The 10498-nt window shown below is 37.2% G+C and overlaps 2 long non-coding RNA genes across 2 annotated transcripts; one reads left to right on the top strand and one right to left on the bottom strand.

Moving 5' to 3' along the window:
* Nucleotides 1-2842: 2842 nt before the first annotated feature.
* On the top strand, nucleotides 2843-9730 carry LOC115653948. The gene is made up of 3 exons (XR_004001045.1): nucleotides 2843-2918; nucleotides 7936-7941; nucleotides 9703-9730. It is a non-coding gene; the product is annotated as an uncharacterized LOC115653948 (long non-coding RNA).
* Nucleotides 2851-10031, bottom strand: LOC115653950. Its single transcript, XR_004001048.1, has 2 exons — nucleotides 10002-10031; nucleotides 2851-2929 (listed from the first exon to the last, which is right to left on the bottom strand). It is a non-coding gene; the product is annotated as an uncharacterized LOC115653950 (long non-coding RNA).
* Nucleotides 10032-10498: the final 467 nt, after the last annotated feature.

Genomic DNA, 10498 nt, shown 5'->3' on the forward strand with positions numbered 1-10498 from the left:
GTACATGCATCCTTAATAACATAAAAGGGTGCCTGCAAGTAACTTAACCTACTGTTATTTATCTTTGCATAATTGATGACATAAAAAGGGAAACTTGGCCTTTGCTGGCCTGAAAATCAGGCCTGCAATCTGTCATAATCACCCTTTTTCCCCAACAGTGGGAGGCTAGAACACACATGCCAAGGTCACCCAAGAAAAACTTGCAAGGGGTTCCTGGCTGAATGGCCAGTTACCAGAATATAGGCTCTGCCCTTCTGAATCAAACCAGTGTGCTTTCTAGTGCAGGATCCCATCTCCAAAAGTCACTAATACAAGGTAGTTCAGAGGAGAATCAAGAAACTAGAGCTGGCTGGAAAAGTCAGTTCCCTCCCATAATTTTTTTTTTAAATTTTGAAATAGAATTATATCCCAACTCATGAAAAAAGACAAAAGACTGCCTTGGGAGAATGTCTTGGAAAATGACATTTCAGGGGAACCGAGATCTCTGTGTTTCCCACTTGAGAATCAGGGAGGCAGTTGCCTGGAGAGCAAAATCCTCACCAGTTGGCTTCCATGCAGCCTGAGGAGCTCCAGCTCCCAAACTGCTTTCGAGGTGGGCTTCCAAGCAGCTGAGCAGCCTAGGGAAGCCAGGCTGGCTGGTTGGCAGGGAAGCCTTGTTGTTTGTTTGTTGTCCATCAAAACATTCCAGTTCAGCTGAATCAACATTTTCTGATAGATCATGGTTCCATTAGGAAAAAATGACCCAGTATGCGAGAAACTTTCTCCTAGAGAAAAATTCTTGCTAACCCTCATTAGTTACAGATTGGCTTATGCCCTAAAGCATGAGGTCATGGCTCTGCAGTGCTGAGCTGATCAGTCCCTCACTGGCTCAGAAATATCAAGGGGGCCAGAATTTCACCTCCTCATGCCTCTGAAGATTCTGTGATTAAGTGATCTTTATTATATGACTAGATATTAGGAAATGAAATATAATTTCTAGTTGTATTTTATTCTCTTGCAAAAGAGCTGGGAAAGACTGTTATTATCTTTTAGGCTGGCAATTTAATACTTTGACATTGTGGATTGGCAGCTGTCAAAACATATTTCGTCTTGCACTAATATTTTTAGAAAGCAGTTATTATGGATTTGTTTAATAAATTATACATAGGATTTCAAATAATTACTCCAGTGCCAGACACTTATTTTAGCTCTAGCTTGTAATGGCTAACAGAATACCAATAGAAAATCTCTTTCATGGAGCATGTAAAAAAGACTATGAGAATAATCATCATTATTAGTACCAGTGTTGGCATTGCAGGATCAGGAACACATGTAGTATAAAACAGTAATGGACCAAGCTTCAGACTGCAGTGGCCTAAAGCTGGAGGCACAGGGGTTTAAGGCCCAGGGCCATCACACTGGTATCCACAAAGTCACAGAGGAGGCCTTGAAATGACTTATGGACCTGCAATGCCTCTCCAGGATGTTGCTCTGAAGATGCCATACATGAGAGTGCTACCAAATCTTTTGATCCATTCCCTACAATTGGGAGTCAGTGCCTGAACTCTGTAGGAAGCTTTTGTGCTGGAGCAGAGTGTCTTACAGTCTGATATGGTAGCTAAGACTAGAGCTTTAAAGTCTATAATTGACCACATATTACATTTATGTTTAGCTTGAGGAAATGAAAAATGTGATTATTAGGGATCTGGTGATGAATCTAAGTCCATAGATCATCAAATCAGATTCTGTGTCTTACAAATTTAGGTACTTTTACTTCCACTGGAAGAAAGATGTAGACAAGTGAACATCTTTAAGCCCATCTCACTGAAACCTTAGGAATATGTGACATGGGAGGGGGCGGGGGGAAATCTCCACTGGGGAAAGATGAGAACTTTCATGGGGGCAGGATTGTACCCCAAAACTCCCACCCTTGCAGATTTAGATACTAATGTTAAATTTGGCCCCCTGTTTATCGAATAGCTTTTCAACATTTCTGGATGTTTTCTACATTTTCAAATATATTGATTTCAATTACAACACAGAATACAAAATGTACCATGCTGACTTTATATTTATTTTTTATTACAAATATTTTCACTGTAAAAAAAATAGTATTTGTAAGTTCCCCATCACAAGTACTGTAGTGCCATCTCTTTATCGTGAAAATCGAACTTACAAATGTAGAATTATGTACCAAAAAGACTATTTTAAAACAAAACAATGTAAAATTTCAGAACCTACAAGTCCACTCTGTCCTACTTCTTGTTCTGCCAATCGCTCAGACAAACAAGTTTGTCAACATTTGCAGGAGATAATGCTGCCCGCTTCTTGTTCCACTTCTTGTTTATAATGTTGCTTGAAAGTGAGAACAGGAATTCATATGGCACTCTTGTAGCCGGCATGTCAAGATATTTATGTGCCAGATGCACTAAAGATTCATATGTCCCTTCGTGCTTCAGCCGCCATTCCAGAAGACACGTGTCCATGCTGACAATGGGCTCTGCTCAATAATGATCCAAAGCAGAGCAGACTGACGCATGTTCATTTCTATCATCTGGGTCAGATGCGACTAGCAGAAGATTGATTTACTTTTTCGGTCATTTGGGTTTCTGTAGTTTCCACTTTGGAGTCTTGCTCTTTTAAGAGATCTGAAAGAATGCGCCTCACCTCGTCCCTCTCAGATTTTGGAAGGCACTTCAGATTTTGTCAAATTTGCAGTGAAAGTGTTCTTAAAATGAACAACATGTGTTGGTTCATCATCCAAGACTACTATAACATGGAATATATGAAAGAATGTGGGTAAAACACAGCAGGAGGCATACAATTCTCCCCCAAGGAGTTCAGTCACAAATTTAATTAACTCATTTTTTTAATGAGCATCATCAGCATGGAAGCATGTCCTCCTGAATGGTGGCCGAAGCGTGAAGGGGCGTACGAATGTTTAGCAAATCTTGCGATGCCAGCTACAAAAGTACCATGTGAATGTCTGTTCTTCCTTTCTGGTGACACTGTAAATAAGAAGCGAGCAGCAGTATCTCCCTTAAATGTTAACAAATTTGTTTGTATTAGTGGTTGGCTGAACAAGAAGTAAGACTGAGTGGACTTATAGGTCTTACAGTTTTACAAATGTAGATTTTTTAATTACATAACTGCACTCAAAAACAAAAGTGTAAGTTGCACTTTCACAATAAAGAGATTGCACGACAGTACTTGTATGAGGTTGTTTGAAAAATACTATTTTATCATTTTTACAGTGGAAGTATTTGTAAAAAAAAAACAAAGTGAGCAGTGTACACTTTGTATTCTGTGTTGTGATTGAAGTCAATATATTTGAAAATGTAGAAAAACCTCCAAATATATTTAATAAATTTCAATTGGGATTCTGTTGTTTAACAGTACGATTAAAACTGTGATTGATCACAATTAATTTTTTGTTAATTACATGAAATAACTGTGATTAATCTACAGCCCTAATTGTTAGTAAAAGATGAAGAATGCACAAAACTATACTTCACGAAATTACAGAGGTTTTTGGTAAAGCTATGGCAGCTGGTCCACTTCCAACCTGAATTCCCCAAAACTCTTTCCTTTTATAGGATGGAGGACAAAGAAATTGCTTTGTGAGGAAGACAAGCTATTCTTCTACAACTGACCCCTATGTGTTCTGTCTCCAGTATCACAATTTAACCTAACTACTTATGGAACTTCTTTTATGGTATCTAGTTTACCTGATGGATAAACTAAATGGATTTCTAACCCAGTCATTATTACTAAGAACATCTGGGCAATATGCAATTTCTAATGAGTTAAAAACATTTTTCAATGGGTCATTATTTCATAAACCACAGAAAACCTGCAATAACAAATATCCCTTATCAATCACAGAACATATTTGGTTATAATACCCCTTATCTATCACACTCCCTTGTTCGTTACAGCACACATCTGTAGTAACAGGCATCCTTGGTTAGTTTCCAAAGGTCCCTCTCTGGATCCATGGACATAATTCTCCACAGATCAACAGGGTCAGTGAAAGACTATACATGTTCCATTATTGACTACATATATTTCATCATTTGGTCACCCACTACAGTTGAATCAAAGTTTGGTGAGTACAGAGTACAGGATTTTTATAGATACAATACACCTTGGCTTATACACAAAGGATTTGGGTTAATATTAAGATCCTTAGAACTCATATTATTTAGTAACACTGAGAGAGACAAGGAATGGAAAAAGGAAGTAGCATTAACCCCATTTTATAGCTGGGGAACAAAGCTATAGAGAGATGTCTTGCCCAAGGTTACACAGGAAGACTGTCCACAACCCTGTTCTTCCTTTCTCATGCTAAGTGGGATTATTTACTATTTTAAGTCCTGTCAGCATTGTCAGCACTGCACAGAGCCATGGCAGAAATGTTTACTATATCTGGGGGAATAGCAGAAAAATTAGGACTGGTGTAGCACAGAATATCGTATTGACAGTCGGAAATTTTTTAAAAATCAGTCCTCACAAAACCCCCAAATCATTTTTTTCTTTTTCAATAATCTCCCTTAACCTCTGATCCTGCAAAGACATGCACAGAATTCTGCAATTCCACTGGGCACACAATTTTTTTCCTCCTCAGAATTGTTAACTACATTAGTTTCTTTGAAACTCAGAATGACTCCTACCAACTTAGTTCTCTCCCATTGACTGACTTTTTTTTTTTTTTTAAATTCCAGCCCAGGGTTACTTCAATCCTGCAGATAACATCTTATGAACTTGAAAGGTGCACCTAATATAATGCGTCTGATGAAGTAGGTATTGACCCACAATAGCTTATGCTCCAATACGTCTGTTAGTCTATAAGGTGCCACAGGATTCCGTTGCTTTTTACAGCTCCAGACTAACACGGTTACCCCTCTGATACCATAATGGTGTCTTCAATATAATGTTTGTTCCAAATGGAAATAAAAATATCTTAGTACGTTTGTGTACTAAAATCAGTTCAGATTTTGCTTACATTAATCTTTACCTTTAGCGCTTATAGACTTTAAGGTCAGAAGGGACCAGCATGATCATCTAGTCAGACCTTCTGCAAATTGCAGGTCACAGAACCTCACCCACTCACTCCTGCAATAGACCCCTAACCTCTATCTGAGTTACTGAAGTCAAGTTACTTTGCCTAGCTCATTTTGATATATTTCAATCCAGAGTTTTTACAGTGGGCTCTGTGGTCAAATTGAAAAGAGTATACTATAAAAGACAGTTTAAATGTGTTTCTCTGTAACTTTAATTTTTTTTAAATCTCTCTTTTTTTTTTAAGCAAAATATGTAGGGGCAGGTTCTCATACCCTTATTAACGCTGATTAGCATTCAGTTCATGGGACTATATGTGCAGTAAAATGCCAATCAGTTTACATAAGGTTGTCAATGTGGCCCAAAATAAAATGTCCTCATAATTAAGTTTTGGAATATTGTAAATTGTCATATCAGTAGGAAGAACAAAACTACTTTTGTTGTAGCCAACTGTTGAGACTTAAGAGAAGATTATATACCATGACAATATCATCATGAGACTGAGGGCCAGATCATCACACAACTTTAATAGTAATGTTTTCTCAATCCCATCATCCAGATCTTTAATGAGGATGTTGAACAAAACCTGCCCCAGGACCAACCCCTGGGGCACTCTGCTTGAGCCCGATGATCTAGCCAGCTCTCTATCCACCTTTGAGTCCATTCATCCAATCCACACTTTTTTTAACATACTGGCAAGAATACTGTGGGAGACTGTATCAAAAGCTTTGCTAAAATCAAAATATATCCCAACCACTTCACATTTTTTCTTTCATTCAAAATCTGGTAAATTCTTTCAAACAACCGTATATTAAAAAGCATGAGGTTGTTAACTGATCCGATCCAAAATTTTGGATAACTGGCTCACAATGAATAATGTACACACTTCTAGTTTTATATCTTGATTTCTGTGATATCCCACTTCCGCTAGATGGGACACGATTTGGCATGTTCTCTGCTTACAGATGTGCTACCAGTTTACTGCCTCATTTCCTATTGAATTCTCATGTTCGCTTCCTTACTTCATAACAAGGAATCCCATATAATGTTGATATGTCATGGTATGTATTGTCTCCTCTTGTCTGGATCTAAAAAAATAATATTTAAGAAATGCTGTGTGTGTAAATATGAGCCCGCACACATTTCCTGCATGGGGGAACACAAACTAAGAAGAGTTAAATCACAATTACAAAAATTGTGGAATGCATATGGAGAGGCTAATCATTACGATAACATCTAGCTTTGTAAAGTTGTTGTTTTTTTTAAGTCAAGCAGTAAGCTTCATCTGAACATAGAGATCTGTCAGACACCAGCAAGTCTAGCAATGAAAAATGTTAGTACATTGAGCTGTCAGGAAGACCAGATTTTTATTTATTTTATTTTTTCATGTTGCTAAAAGGCAAATGTCGGTCATTGAGATGACATTATAATGCCAGTTCTACAAAATATTTTTATAATAGAAAGCAGCTATATTTACAATACTTGCTGATGCTCAAAGGTGGTTCACTAGAATTATTTGTGGGTTAAGCTAGGTAAGCTCAAATACGGCCTCTGCAGACTGACACTCTCTGCAGGTAGACCAGAGGTTGTAGTGGCACAAACGGGATCATACTTCATTTAGGCTGTGCTGATCAATTTTATGCCTGAAAAGTGGAATATCTGAGTTGGAAAGGGGGATATATAATCCCTTTTTGGCTTCTTTCAGAAGAACTCCTATGGTTTCCCTGCACAAATGAAAGATGCTCCCCTAAAAGTGAATGCCAGACAGATAACTCCCCAGAGGGGAGAATGTGCCTTTGATTAGTATAAGAATGTTTAGCTCACATTAGTTGTGTTGAACTTGTCTCAGTATGTTTAATATACATTGACCATAAAAATTGTCATGCTGTACTTTCTTGTATGTAGTTGAGCATGGAACAAATGTTATTTGCAATAACTTTACTGTACTATTGAATAATAGACATCAAAAGAGATGCACAAATTATTTTAAGCAAGATAAAAGGAAATATTTGGATTTTTTTAAAAAGAATGGTTTATGAGCAGATGGAACATTTTTACGGGCCTCTTCAGAAGTAAATCTTTCCTTTGTTTTAAACTAACTTTTCCTTAAGGACATGCAAACGTACAAAACCACATATTCTCTCAACATTGTCAGTCTGAAGCATATCAATTCGGAATTAATACTTACCAGTGTAAAGTCCCCTTTTTCTGTAATTGCTTTAAATAATTCAGCCAAAATAACTCAGTTCAGTAGCTCTCCTAAATTTACGTAGACAAAATGTAGGTCAGCTTGCAATCCTATTTGACAGTCTCCGATGTTTCAAGCAGTTTGGGGAGTTTTCATGCGGATATCACACTCATGGACCAGCACTGACTACAGATATGTATATATCTATTTGTAGCACCTGATGTCGTTAGTCAAAGAGCTGGTGTGCTGTGGGAAAATGGGAAGATCCAATTACGAGGCCATCTGGTGTTTTGATTTTTAGCTGTAAATTTTAAGATTTCCCTTCAGTACATCTGCATGCAGTTAAGCCAATGAAAGAAAGCACAGGCTTTCAGTTGAGCTACAGCCCTTTTATTGTTACTTTCACTAAGCTGCTAAAAACATCTGCCACCGCCAGCTGCTGTGATTAGAGGGTGACTAGTTTGCTCTAGGCTCTTGATGAGGTTACTTTTTACAAATTGTTTTGGTGGTGATCCCTTCTTTTGCAATTGAATCTTTTTATACCAGAAACTAAAACCAACTGTGCTAAGAGACGCCAGTGTCCATCATAACACATTACCTTAGGTCCTGATCCTGCAAAGACCTATACATGTGCTTGCTTTTCACAGTGTGAGTAGCTCCACTGGAGTCAACTTAAACACTGGAATTAAATAGGTACTTGTGAGCAGGACCAGGTTCTCGGTTACAAAAATGCTGAAATCCAACAATGTGTATACCTAGTTCCAGTGCAGTGCATTGCAAGGGCAGGTCATCCCTAAAAGACTTATTATGGACAAATGAGAGGTGCTGAACACCAATTGCTGCTGTTAACTTGAGAGAGTCTCAGGAACTGACCCTTTGGAAACAGAAAATGAATCTAAGGCCTTATCAACGAGCAAATGATTTGCTGTTTTAACTATGCTAGCATAGTTTAAATGGCAGCCCTGCCTCTAGTATGGATGCAATTATAGTAGTGTAAAGGTGCTTCTTTATTCTGCTTCAGGAACGGAAATAAGCTCTATGGGTATAAAGGCACCTTTATACCAGTGTACATGCAATTGTACTAGCATGTTTAGCAGGATAAAATATGTCAAACAAAAGCACACATCCCTAACTAAAATAATTATGCTGCTAATAATGTGTAGACCAGTCCTTAGAAACTGGGCTAAATGTCTAGCTGGCCTACTGCAGTGATTAGGGTCTGGCTTCAAAACACTTGCTTTAAGACCTGATCTCAAGGGCACTCAAGTCAATAGGAAGTCAACAAGTTTGAATTTTCCTATGAAATTCTTGGAGACAGAAAAACATGAGGAAGTCTGCAATACTTTTACAGACACTTTATGTACAATGTTGATTAAAAATTGGGGTTGTCGATTAATCGCTGTTAACTCATGCATTTAACTCAAAAAAAAATCGCAGCTTTAATCACATTATTTAACAATAGAATACCAATTTAAATGTATTAAATATTTTTGGATGCTTTTCTACATTTTCAAATATATTGATTTCAGTTGCAACACAGAATACAAAGTGTACAGTGCTCACTTTATATTATTTTTTATTACAAATATTTGCACTGAAAAAATAAATAGTATTTTTCAATTCATACAAGTACTGTACTGCATTCTCTTTATGTTGAAAGTGCAACTTACAAATGTAGATTTTTTTTGTTACATAACTGCACAAAAAACAAAACAATTTAAAACTTCAGAGCCTACAAGTCCACTCAGTCCTACTTCTTGTTCAGCCAATAGTTTAGACAAACAAGTATGTTTACATTTGCAGGAGATAATGCTGCCTGCTTCTTGTTTACAGTGTCACCAGAAAGTGAGAACGGGCGTTCACATGGCACTTTTGTAGCCAGTATTGCAAGATATTTACATGCCAGATATGAAGTGGCATACAAATGTTTAGCATGCTTTGACCACCATTCAAGAGGACATGCTTCCATGCTCATGATGCTCCTTAAAAAAAAATGTGCAAATTAAATTTGTAATACAGTTCTCCCCCAGGAGTTCAATCTCCCATTCTCTGTTTTACCCATATTCTGCCATATATTTCATGTTATAGCAGTCTTTGATGATGACCCAGCACGTTGTTCATTTTAAGAACACTTTCCCTGCAGATCTGACAAAATGCAAAGAAGTTACCAATGTGAAATTTCTAAAGTTAGCTACAGCAGGGTTTAAGAATCTGAAGTACCTTCCAAAATCTGAGAGGGACAAGGTGTAGAGCATGCTTTCAGAAGTCTTAAAAGAGCCACACTCAGATATGGAGGCTACAGAACCTGAACCACCGAAAAAGAAAATCAACCATCTGCTGGTGGCATCTGAATCAGATGATGAAAATGGGTTGGTCCATACTGCTTTGGATTTTTACCAAGCAGAACTCATCATGAGCATGGACACGTCCTCTAGAATGGTGGTGGAAGCATGAAGAGAGACATGAATCTTTAGCACATCTGGCACATAAATATCTTGCAACGCCGGCTACAATGGTGCCATGTGAATGCCTGTTCTCACTTTCAGGTAACATTGTAAACATTATCTCCAAGAAATGTGAACTCACTTGATTGGCCCAGACAATTTTTTGTACATAATTTTACATTTATAAAAGTTCAACTTTCATGATAGAGATTGCACTGCAGTGTTTGTATTGGGGGGAATTGAAAAATATTTATTTTGTTTTTTACAGTGCAAATATATGAAATTAAAAATAAAGTGAGCACTGTACAGTTTGTATTCTATGTTGTAACTGAAATCAATATATTTGAAAATGTAGAAAACATCCAAAAATGTTTAACTAGAATACTATTATTGTTTATGAGCATGATTAATCATGTGATTAACTTTTTAAATCACTTGACAGCCCTAATAAGGATGCTGACAAATTCTTAAGGGAAAAAAATCCCTCCTGTAATCCCTTCCCCAATTTTCTACAAATTTTAAACATTCTACCAAGATGCAAGATTTCCCCTTACCCCTTGAATCAATCACTACAATACACAATTTCCCTGGAACTGCTTAATCAGTTTACGTCACAATTTTGGATGCTTCTAGTTGTTATTCAAATAATACTAAACACCACATCTTGAGATCCACACTATCCATCTTTGCTTATGCACAATATTATTTACTGCAATCACACACTGAGTTGAAGGTTTGAGAGTTTTCTACAATAAGCCAGAATTCTTTGCAAAGATGTTTGTTTGTTTGTTTGTTTATACTACACAAAGAAGTGCACATCATTCTT

The sequence above is a fragment of the Gopherus evgoodei genome, chromosome 6 (assembly GCF_007399415.2).
Source record: "Gopherus evgoodei ecotype Sinaloan lineage chromosome 6, rGopEvg1_v1.p, whole genome shotgun sequence".
NCBI classification, from domain to species: Eukaryota; Metazoa; Chordata; order Testudines; family Testudinidae; genus Gopherus; species Gopherus evgoodei.